This window comes from Ambystoma mexicanum, chromosome 9 (assembly GCF_040938575.1).
Source record: "Ambystoma mexicanum isolate Mex_15411 chromosome 9, UKY_AmexF1_1, whole genome shotgun sequence".
NCBI lineage: Eukaryota > Metazoa > Chordata > Amphibia > Caudata > Ambystomatidae > Ambystoma > Ambystoma mexicanum.
Window position 1 is genome coordinate 1268531152 of NC_090931.1, and position 12251 is coordinate 1268543402.

The following is a 12251-nucleotide window of genomic DNA, read 5'->3' on the forward strand; positions in this document are numbered from 1 at the left end:
GTAGTGCAACCATTCTTACTGCTCGCAATTCCTCTTTTATTGCATTGAATCCATTTACTGTACAGTTGATTGTCATCATTAGTTCCCACCTAGTTATCTGGAGCCATTTTGCGTTTGCGTAAGCCTGCAGTCCAGGATGTATTATTGAGGAGAAGAACATAGCTGCTCTGCTGAATAGTCTGTGTTCCGGCGGTATTGAGGTCAGTGCTGTTTCTGACCTTCCCCACAGGTAATTTCCTGTCAGAGGTTCTCCTTGTCTTTTCCTTCTGTTGAGAACAGTGTTGTTGCCGTTGCGTCTGTTCTCTGGCCCTTTCCGAGGCTATGCAGATCTCTTCTTCCTTTTGTTTCCTTCATCCATCTTGGGGAAATTCGCCATATTCACATGCTTCTGGGGTACCACTAGTGATGGTACATTAACGTGTACTATAGTGCATACACCATTCCACAAAGGGGGCAGTGTGTGATACGCCTTGTCTCCACAGGCCCAGTAATGGTCCATTACTACTGCTGTTCCTGCTCCCCCCTCAGGTAACTCCATCACGCTTTCACAGTTGGTATTGTATCCTACATCCACTTCTCCTTTATGTTGGTAGCATACCTTAGGCGCAGTTAAAGGCAGTATTGTTATTGGGTCTTCATCCTTCTCCATCCACGTGAGCATGGGTACGTACTTGATCCAAGTCATCCAACATCTATGGTTATGTCCATCAATAGTTGAAATATTTTCTCTTGTTACCATGTTGCTGCCAACCACTCTTATGTCCCATTTGTTGTCCATGTACACCTTCCCTGTTATTATCATCAGTGGTCTTTCCCAACATCCGTTTATACCAGGGACTTCAGTGGCGTACCAATCACATGGTAGGTACTGCAGTGTTACCTTCTTTGTCAGGACCACTTGTTATGTATCTGAATCCTTCAGCATGTAAACTGCTCTTGTGATAACTCAAATAAGTCTTAAGGAAGTTGTTTTCATATGGATATGTATCTCGTGTTTTCCACACCAGATGCACCACTGACCCTTGGAATCTTCCTTTCGTCTGGAACAGTGCCAGGTATATTATACATCGTGCTATTTTTCCATCTATCTCCGTAGCAACAAATGTTCGAGAAGCGCTCATGGCGTATGGGATCAATGAGCAAACGTAGCAGCTGTCTCCTGTTGTCTGCTTGCCTATTTTGGTCATGTGTTGGTACCACATGTTTTAGAGACGTGTGCTGAATCTTGTACATAGTTGTCAATGCCTTTGTTATCTGAGTATGTGCTGCGTTTAACTCTATTTTCCTGGTGCGGGGTTTTACTAGTACCACCTGACATAATACCTGTTGCAGCTGGGGGTGGGGGTATATTAGGTTTGGGTACAGCAATAATATCAATAGCATAGCTGTACTGCCATACAGAGGCAGCCAAGAACCCGGTGATCATTAAAATCCCTATCAATTTTATTACAAATGCTAATTTCACCGGCATTTTGCTCTTACCTTGCTGCAGTCCGGCAGCTTATTCTTGCGACGTTACAGTTGCCCGCCTGAAAGTTCTTAATATGCTCGTTATTAAGGTTAGTTGTTGTTATTAAGCTCTCCCTATCAAGTAGTCATTCAGTGCCCAGGCGAAGAGCTGTTCCCACGCCAATCTAAGCGATCTATCTCTTAGGGCAGGCAAGTATGGTTGGAGGTGGGGCATTGAATGTTCTATGGCCAAGAGGAATGCTGTGTAGTAGACACGTATCCTCCTTCCTTTCAGGTACGTTGGCCGTTTTATTTCATATACAAATTGGTGTGACAATTCTTCCAGGTAATTATCATCTGAGGGTACCATCTACTCCTGGGCAGTGAATTAGTTAGTTATCTACTTTCTTAACAGTACAATAATACGCTTTACCTGCATGTGCGAGAGAAAAGAAAGAGAACATTCAGGTGTTTACATGTGTATATGTGCAAAAACAGTGTCCTTCAGTTCAATTGTTGCTACAGTGGGCAGGGGGTCAGTGGGCAGGGAGTTTGGGGTTCAGGTGGCGGAAGTCTCTTTACCCTTTGATCGTGTAACCATGGGGTGGGCGATATGGGGATCACCCCTTTTTTTTCTAATAGTTGTCTCTGGGGAATCTGGGGGGTGGCAGGGTATGGGGACACTTAGGCCGTTAGTTGTGGTAGAAGTCTCTTCCTCCGTTGGTGACGCTGTCGTTGTTCTTCCAGTGGCCCTGTCGTTGGCACTGGGGCGGGTCTGGAGTTTGTAGATCTTTACGTCGTGTAGGTGGTTCCAGGCACGTTTGTCCTGTAGCTTTACTGCTCTCGTTGATACCTCCTCTACCAGATGGGGGCCAGTGAATCGTGGACTGTTCCACTTTCTGTTGAAATTGCGAAGTAGTACGTGGTCACCTTTAGCAACTTTACACAGTCTTTCCTTTTCCAATTCTTTATCCACGTCTTCTTGTTGATTGCTGTTAGACCCGCCCCGCGTGCGCTCGAGCTGTTGAGACACAAACACTTCACTAGTAATCAAAGAAGACACATATTGGTACATTTCATCACCAAGAACACTCGCAGTACTCTCGTGGTCGGTAAATGCTCTTGATGGTGGCGTTAGGGGAAGGCGCATTTGACGTCCGGTAACCACCTCGTGAGGGGTGAGGTGGTGGTCGGACCCTGGTCTATTTCTTAGCTCAAATAGGGCTAATGGAAGGCAATATAACCAACTCTTCTTTGTTGTTTGCTGTATCTTTGCAATTGCCTCCTTTAATAGGCCATTCAGGCGTTCACATACACCGTTGGCCTGTGGGTGGTATGCACATGCAAATTTATGCTTGATGTTCAGCAAGGATGTGATGTGCTGGAACATTTCGTTTGCGAAATGTGGGCCATTGTCTGACCTTAATACCTCGCACACTCCCCACCTGGGGAAGACCTCCCTCACTAGGAATTTAGCTGCTCTAAATGCATCTGGGTGTGAACAGGGCCCTGCTTCAATCCACCTCGAGAATGGGCATACTACTACAATCATATACCTATTTCCTTGACATACGTTGATCATATCAACATAGTCAATATGGAGATGCCGGAAATGTCCGTCTGGCCGGGGTATAGTACCTCTTATCACCTTCAGAGTGTGGCCAGCCGTAAACTGTTGACATGTGAGACAATTGCTGATAAAATTTGACACATGAGAATTTAACTCGGGGCAGAACCAGTCTTCCCTAATTCGTGCTGCAATTACTTCCTTGTCTGTGTGGGCTGGGTAATGTAGTTGGCTCAGGGCGGTGTTCAAAAGTGCCAATGGTATTACAACCTTTCCAGTGTTACCCTGGCACCATAGTGCGTCGGTTGGTGACATTGTGCATCCTCTTTTTACCCATATTTCTTTTTCGGCCATTGGTGCAGCCGCTTGTAGCTCCATAATCTGTGTGGCTGGGAGATGGGTGTACCCTTCTCTTATCAACATCTCCTTAGCCATTCCCCTCCCTCTCCCTCTCTGTGACTCTGGGGGGTTCCATATCTCACCAAAGTATGCAGCATACTTCGCATGTGCGTCTGCTGCTGCATTCCCGTTTGAGATGTGGTCTTCACCATTGGTGTGTGCGGTGCATTTGACTAAAGCTAATTCTTGGGGGTCATTTATTACTTCAATTAGTTCAGCCAATAGGAGGGCATGTTGCACTGGAGTGCCATCAGCTCTCCTAAACCCTCTTCTTCTCCATTTCGACAGCCCTGAGTGGACAGTTGATATAACATACGCGCTGTCGGAGTATATGGTCACTCGTTTGTCAAAGCTTTCCTTCAACGCCAAGATCAGTGCAACTAATTCCGCTGCTTGAGCGGAGTAATGCTGTGGTAATTGTACACATTTCATGGCCACACACACCGGTACCTCCATCATTTTTACCACTGCTGCCCCAGTCCTCCTTATACCATCCCTTTGGTCGATAGTTGATGACCCATCAATGAACAGGAGATCACCTCCCTCTAGTGCGTTTTCTTCAACATTTCTAGTACATGAGTACATTTCAGTTATTTGCGTACAATCGTGGGCATAATCTCCTTCCTCAAGTACTTCTGCTAGGAACCTTGCAGGGTTGACCGTGCTACAACTAACAATTGATAGTTCAGCTCTGGATAGGATGATCTCATAACCTGATGCCCTCTGCGTGGTTAGGGTGGACTTAGGTTTATTCAATATTGCAAATAGTGCATGTTCCACAAACAGTGTAGTTGGGCACCCCATGGTTATTGCTGATGCTTTTTCTACCGCAAAAGCAGCTGCGGTGAGACCTTGTTCGCAAGGGAAATGACCTAACATCACAGGATCTAAGTGGCCACTGTAAAATGCTACTGGTTTGTAGCCCATGCTTGTTTTTTGGGCCAACACTGCTTTCATTACTGCTGAGTCGCAATGTGAAAATATAAAAAATTGTCGCTCATAGTCTGGGGATGCCAGTACCGGAGCAGTTGATATCGCATCATTCAATTCATTAAAAGCCTCTTTCATTTCCATCGTCCACCCCAGCTTTTCTCCCCTTTATTAGCTTCCTTTAACGCCTCAAGCAGGGGTCCTATGTATGAACTGTAATCAAATATCCATGCTCTACAGTAGTTGCACAGCCCCAGGAACTGCTGCAGTTCCCTCACTGTTTATGGCACTGGAGTGTTTGAAATGGCCTGTGCTCTTTGTGGTGCAATCTTTCTTCCATGTTGGGATATGAGCTGACCAATGTAAAGTACCTGTTCTTGACAGTACTGTAGCTTTTCCATGTCTACCTTGTAACCTTTCTCAGCCAATATTGTCAACATCTTTAATGAGTCCTCTCTGCATGTTCTTTCGTTTGTACTGCAAATTATTATGTCATCCACATACTGCAACACTGTGCTTTCCACTTCAATGTTACCCAAATCCATCTGTATTACTCTGTTGAAAATTGAGGGTGATTCGCAATACCCTTGTGGCAATCTGGTGTGCTTCCACTTTGTGTTTCTGTAAGTGAAGCTTGTCAGATCTTGTGAGTCTGGGTGCAATGGTATTGAGAAAAAAGCATTTTTAAGGTCGATCACTGTAAATCGTGATGCTTCTGCTGGAATGCCACACAATATTGTGGCCGGGTTTGCTGCTATGGGATATTCTGCTTCTACTATGTTGTTCAAGGGCCTGAGATCCTGTATGAAGCGCCAAGACCCCCCTTTAGCCTTGCGCACTGGGTATACAGCCGTGTTACATGGTGATTCTGAGGGGACCAATATGCCATTATTTATAAGGGCCGTTATGGTTTCATATATGCCCTCATCTGCCTCTTTTGATAGTGGGTACTGTTTCACTCTGGGGAGTATTGCACCTTTTTTCAATTTTATCCTTACTCCCCCTATACTTTTTATGCACCCCACGTCATAGGGGCTAGTAGTCCACAATGATGTGGGTACCTTTGACATATCCTCCTTAAAGAAGGGGACTGGGGTGCATGCGGGTGCCTCAAGTGCCATTGCAATTTTCTGTGCTACTTGTTTGTAAGCCACTCTTAGCCATATTTCCACACTCATCATAAACACCATTTCACCTTCCTCCTTTTCTTCTGAGAACAGCTCCTCATCTGACACCTGGGTGAGCCTACATCCTTCTGCTAGTGCTATCACTGCCCTCCATGCTCTTCCTTCTCTGTCTTGGGCATGTACAGCAATGTAATCAGCTGTTGCTATAATGCTCTCAACGTCCACTGGAACCACCTTTCCTTCTGGTTCATTAACAGGTGTTTCTGGTCTGAACAGGTAGGCTGCTGGCCTCCTCCAGATTTTTCCTTCTATCCCTGGCATCCATGCAAATGCCATGTCTGTCCCGTACTGGAAGAGTTCGCCATCTACTGGCTCCGCCCTAATCGCTGTCTGTCCGCAGTATGCTTGCATAATCTGTCGTGCTGTGAGCATGTTAATCCCTGGAGTAGAGCAAATTATGCCATCCTCAGTAAAGGAGATTGTCATATTCAACCTGTTCATTATGTCTCTCCCCAGTATATTTACTGGTGAGGCACTATAATATAGAAGTGGAACTGACAGGTCATAATCTCCTATAGATAAGGGAATGTTATCAGTAAAAGGAACCAACCCTCTAGCCCCAGAGAATCCTTGGGTGTTCATGGCTTCGCCTGACATCTTAAATTTACCTTCCCTTATGCAAGACCGGGTCGCCCCGGTGTCAACAAGGAATGATAATTTTTTGTCACCTATCGTTACCTCTATGCGTGGTTCCTCCGCACTATTAGGTGTTACTGACAGGATGGGACACACCAAGGCCGTCTGTGGGCTGTCCTATTGAGGGTACAACGATTGGCCATTTCCTGTGTAAGGGTTGTGTCCCAAGACCGTCACTCTACCCAGTTGTGTTTGTTGTACTTGCGGTTGGTGTGTTATCGCTACCTGTTGTTGTGGCAGTGAATGTGTCTGTGGCTGTTGTTGTGTTATTAGTGGTTGCTGTTCATTTCCCTGTTGCAACGTCTGCTGTTGCTGTATGCCCTGCTGTTCCTGTGAGGGCCTTGGTTGTCCCTGTTCACTCCATGATGGTGTTCCTGGTCTAACTCTACACGTGCGTGACATGTGCCCTAATAATCCACAACTCCAACACACCGGTGGTTCCCTACTCTGCCATGGAAAGCTCCCTGTGTTGTCCTGGTATACTGGTTGCCCTGTGGGGTAGGAATTTCTAAGTCCTCCCACCTGCTGTTGGGTGTTATATCCGTATCCTCTCCCTCTCATAATTCCTCCTCTCCCCCTGTTATAATTATAATACCCAGCTCCTGGCATTGGGTATCCTCCTCCCATGTTGGTTGTGTATGGTTGGAGTGGCGGCACCTGTTGTGTTATAGTCTGTGAAGGTGGTATTTGGGAGGAATCTTGTGCAGCCACTACTTGTGTGGGGCTTTGGGTCATTGTTGTAGGCGTAGGTATTAGTGCCCCTTCCATTGTGTATTTAGTAAGCTTTTTCTGTACTAGTTTAGCCTCTTCCGTTTTACTGTCCTCTTCCTTTTGTTTCATTTTTCCTTGCCATGTCCTGCAATGATGCACTATAGTCGTATTTCTGGCCATGCTTTTGCTTCCATTCCCACTACTTTCTTTAGTTGTTTCTGAACTCCTTCTGGGAGCCCTTGTACTAGTATATGATAAAATATTGCTGGTGTTTTGTCCCATTGTTCTCGAGTTTCCATGCGCCACTTCTCTTGGATTTCCTGGATATAATCAACAGGATCTTCGTTCTCATGCATCTTGCGGGAGGTAATTGCTCCTATGTCTGATGTGTCTGGGTACTGTACCCTCAGTGCCTGCCATAGTGCATGTCTGCAGTTTGCGAATGGTGCCCCATCATGCGATGTGTTTGTTATTGTTACCCCAGGGAATCCCGCTCTCTTCCAAATGTCATCCGCTGCATCCCCTAATATCGATATTAGAAGGCCCTTTACATCTCCTACTGCCAGTTTCTGTCCTGCGGTGTGTTTTTCCATTTCATATATCCACTTACCCGCACCTCCACTTAATGATGGGAGTCTGCATTTTATATTTTCTTTGTCTGTATGCTTCCAAGGGACATACTGTGGTCTAACCCCTCCTCTCTCCAGAAGCGGCATTGTTATGTCTCGTTTTACCCTTTGTGTTCCATAAGATCGAGTCCTCACAACCTTCCTCCTCTTCCCTTTCTTCTACATCGTCAATTTCATCCGTATTTCCCCTGCTCATAACTCTTTCTTCTCCATCTTTTCCCCTTCTTCCGTCATTTCCTGTATTTAATGTAGGCATGTGTATTCGTCTCTCCTGCCTGCGTCTAGGGAGGTCCCTAAGCCGACATGCATAGGGTGTCAGTTCGTCTGTGAAGGGCGCAAGTTTTATTGTGCGTAACGAGGGTGAGGTGGTTGGGCATGTAGAGTGCGATGGGAGAGGGCGTGATGGGGACGGTGCGGCCTCATGTGTCTGTCTTTCCACTATTCCTTGCTCTCCCTCCTCACTTCTCTCCAGCTCATCCTTTCTCCTACGGATCCATGGTGAGTCTGTGTTGGTCCGGGTAATGTATAGTTTATCTAGGCTTTCCCTTTCACTGTTTCTTCCTTCCTTCTCCACTCCTTCTTCTTCCTCACTACAAAAGTTAGTCATAAACGGCACCCCCCACTCGGTCTTTTTCCCCTTGATTGTTACTGTTTGTAAGTCTATTAGGTCCAGTTCTCCTTTTTCTCCTTTATCAACCGCTCCCCTTTGCGCTGATGTTGTTGCTACTTCTGTGTCTCTATATACATCCCCCCATACTTCACTCTCCCTTCTCCTATCTTCTCTTTCTCCTTCGTTTCTCTCCTCCATCTCCCTACCATTTTCCTCCCTTTTCCTTTTTAATTCCTCCATTACTTCACTACTCATCTTTTCCACTATTCTTTCATCCTCTTTCTTCCTTCCCTGTTTCACCCTTTCCCTTTCTAATATACTCTCTATCACCCTCCCTTCTTCGTATTTCTTAGTCGTTTCTGATAGTAATCTCCTCTTCCACATTGCCATTTCTCTTTCTTTCTCTTCTTCTTCCCTTTTCTTTTCTCGCAGCACTGCTCTTGATACCCTTTCTGCTGCTGCTTTTACCCTTTCAGCTTCTCTCCTTTGCTACTCAGTTCGTTCCCTTTTTTTTCCAATTCGTTCTTACCTTCTTTCCTTTTCCTCGCTCTCTCTCTTTCCTCCCTCTCGAGCTGTTTGATCAATTCATTCTGCTCATCCCTTAACTCTGCTAGTCGTTCCTCCAAAATCTCTTCCTTTTGTCGTAACAGCTCTTCCCCCCTCATTTCACTCTCCCTGGTATTATCCTCGTCTGTTTTCCTTACTACCTCCTTCTCTTCTCCTGTTAATGAACCTCGTAATTTTAATAGTATCTGTGCAGCTACCCACTCATCATTTCCTACTTCCACAGTTTGTTCTTCTCCAGTCCTCCCCTCCCCTGCTGGCATCTTCCTATGAGCCACATATGGTGGAGGGCTGTATGCCGGGTTCGAGTACCCCTCAGCCGCCCTTAACTGACCTCTTCCTATTTCTCCTAACTCCCTTAAAGGGTACAACCCCCCTCCCTCTGTTTTCATTCCCTCTGCTAGGGGTATATCGTTGCTCGGTTCCTTTTTTATTTCATCTGATGTATTATTCTTTTCTCCTCCCTCTTGTCCGTTCCACGTGTTCTTTGGGTCTTCACTCCCCTTTTTCCCATCCTCTCCTTCCTCCTTAATCTCTTTTTCTTCCGGTATTTCCCCCACAGTGAACATTCCATTTGGTCCTGGTCGGGACCCTTGGAACATCCTCCATAAGTTAAACACCTCCACGTGGTTTGCCAACTTCTTCCCTTTGTATGTATTGTGCAGATGGTTTAATAGTGAATGTTGGGCATATGGATCGAAGCTACCATTAGGCGGCCACGGTGTTATCATTTTGTTATCCGTCCCCTGAGTCCATTCTATGCTATACTTAATCAGTTTCTCCCTATGGGGTGACAGTGTTGTACATATGTGTTGTAGTGGGGTAGTGAGGGTGTTCCCCCACCCTCCCGATCCGGTCCCGTATGACATAGTAGCGCTCCACTTGTTACCCTTCCCCTATCTGGTAGCGGTTATCTCACTAGCAGTTTACAATATACAGCCTTATATCGTTACCTGGCCCCGTAAGTTTGGGGACTTGCGATAGTCCGCTAATGAAAATTATAAAAATATAGTATTTTACATTTGTATATTTTCTTCTGTCTTTCTTTCTTTACACGACACCCTTACGGCCCCCTGCGGCCGAGGCGCACGTAGCCCCCTGTGGCTGCGTACCCCTTATGACGTTCTTATACAGTCGTCCTATTTTCACTTGCTCCTCCTCCTTCTTCTACACTTGCCGTGGCCGGCGTTCTCCGTGCGCAGCCACGTCCCCCGTTTCACCTTTCCCCGATCAACTCATTTACCGTTTATCTCCGTTTCCACTCCCTTACCACAGTTCTCTTCCCCACCACTCTCAGAAAGGAAGATGCCTTGTGCTCGGGATATCCTATGAAAGCCCTACTGGTGACGTCACCGATCTCTTCGAGCTACTGGTAAGTTCTTCATATATTCTTTAAGTTCAAAATACACTTGCAATCTACCCCCGTTAACCTCACAGCTGTCTTCCTGTCACTCCTGGAACAAGGTAATCAATAATATAATCGGACTGCGCACGCTGCGTCGCCTCGCGTGTGATACGCCCCTCGACAGGAGGGCTTAACCAGCCAATTATCTTCCATATTGGGCAACTAACTAGCTACAGCCTACAGGGAAACGTCATCTACCTATCGAGTTTCTTGCTCGAACAATAGGGATCCTCATCTACTCATTGACCAATAAATGCCAAATCGTAGGAAACCACACACACACACACCCTTTCACGTAGTCGCGACCTAGGCCAATCAGTGTCTACGAGCGGCCGCACGTGATGTTTTCGTGCTCCACCTCCCTCTCTCGCGTAACGTAGCCGACTGCTCTCGCACTCGTTCGGCTACCATTCATTCCATTGCCAACACTAAATTGCCAAACCTTCGCTGCGCACCTGTGCAACACCTCCCACCTCCCACATTTAATTCCTCCCCCCTCCCTCACAATTTCACATTGCTTGTTGTGCGTGGCATGCTCACCAAGTTCTCTTAATGCGGGGCCGCTCGACTGCGTGCACCCCTCCAAGCGGCTCGCCACCTCCCCTCGTCTGGACCACGTCTGGACACTCGCCAACCTCGGGCGGGATACTTCTCAACCGGCTCCCGAGGGCCAATATCCGGATTGCGCTGTCCGGTCTTCTCGCAGCTCCGCGATGGTCCTGTAGTCCTCAGAAAGGGGCAACGGCAGAGGGGGCCGCGCCGCCGGGCCTCCTTGCAACGCGATTACCTGGAAAAAGTAAAAATAAAAAAGCAGATGTTAAACAGATCTCAGCAGTGCTTCCAACTTGTCGGGGGGAAATTCTGCCGGGGTCGGCCGGGCCGTCCGCAGTCCTCCGGGCAGGGAGGCCCCAACTCCTCCCGTATATCCCAAAAGAGATAGAGTATGAGACACACGCAAGAAGCAAGGTGACTCTGCTGTTTATTAGACAAAACGGCAGGGATGGGTCAAGGAGCGTACGCGTCCGTCCTGACACACACACAATCGTGGGGCTCGCAGGCCCTTTTTACCTTAGTATGACGCGCTACTTGCGTCATCTTACAAAGTTTAATAAAAACCTATTTCCACTCTGGATTGGTTACTCGAGTGGTAGGGTTAGTATAGCGCACATATAGAGAACGGTGTTAGTGGCTGAGGGTTAGTCAGGTGGTATACCTGGGCTGTCCCTTCAATTTGATACATGAAAATTGTTACATGAAGACCTCTGAGGATTGGTCAATGTGAATGGCGTCAGTGATAAGAACCCCATGTTCTAATTGGTCCGCTCGCGAGCCTCCCAGTCTGGGACTATCGCTGTTCCCAGCTCGCGGTGCACCTGTCATTTGCAACAATGTTTTAATTTGAGTAGGTGTAAACAATGTGAGGATTTATTCATATTTTGGGAGGTCGAATACTCCCACTGCTGCAGATGTCCAATGAGTCTTTTAATTGTATCTGCCTGTGTCTTGAAACGTGGGATTCAGGCATCTCCTTCCTTCTGGGCTTGGCATCTTGTCAGGTTTGGCTTTGTCACGTGAGGTGGGACCGTGTTTGAGGCAAAATTCAACACAATTAATATTGTTTTTCCTACTGTGTGCCTGGTTTATCTTGCAGGTGCGACCTTGGCGTTGGCTTGCAGAGTGCGAGATTGCAACATGGTGCCCTTGGCGGGGTGCCTTCGCCGGGCTCATTTTGCAGGGTCAGCAACCCAGTTCTTGCTCATTCAGTGTTCATGGAAGCTTTTGCCTGCGGCCTACTTGGGCCTGGTGCATAGGTGGAACCGTTTGATGCAGGGCGCTTTAGGTTACGGTATCATATTGATTTATCCTCAGTATCGTGTCCCCGTTATATTCTTCATTATGGTACATGGCTCTTAGAAGAAGCGTGAGCAAGCCTTTTTATATAAGTTCATGATGCGTCTTGCGTTTCTGCATTTTGAGAGCCTATGTGGAAAATAATAAAGATGCACGTCCGTGAGTATGTCTGTCGCCTACGTCATAGCACTGAGTATATTCTTCGTGTAGATTGGTGCGGGAGTGTCCGGTGTGTATATTTGCACAGGTGTGCTGACCGTTGGCTAGGTCGTCATGGCATCTCTAACGACGTGTAGGTTTAGTCGAGTTGATC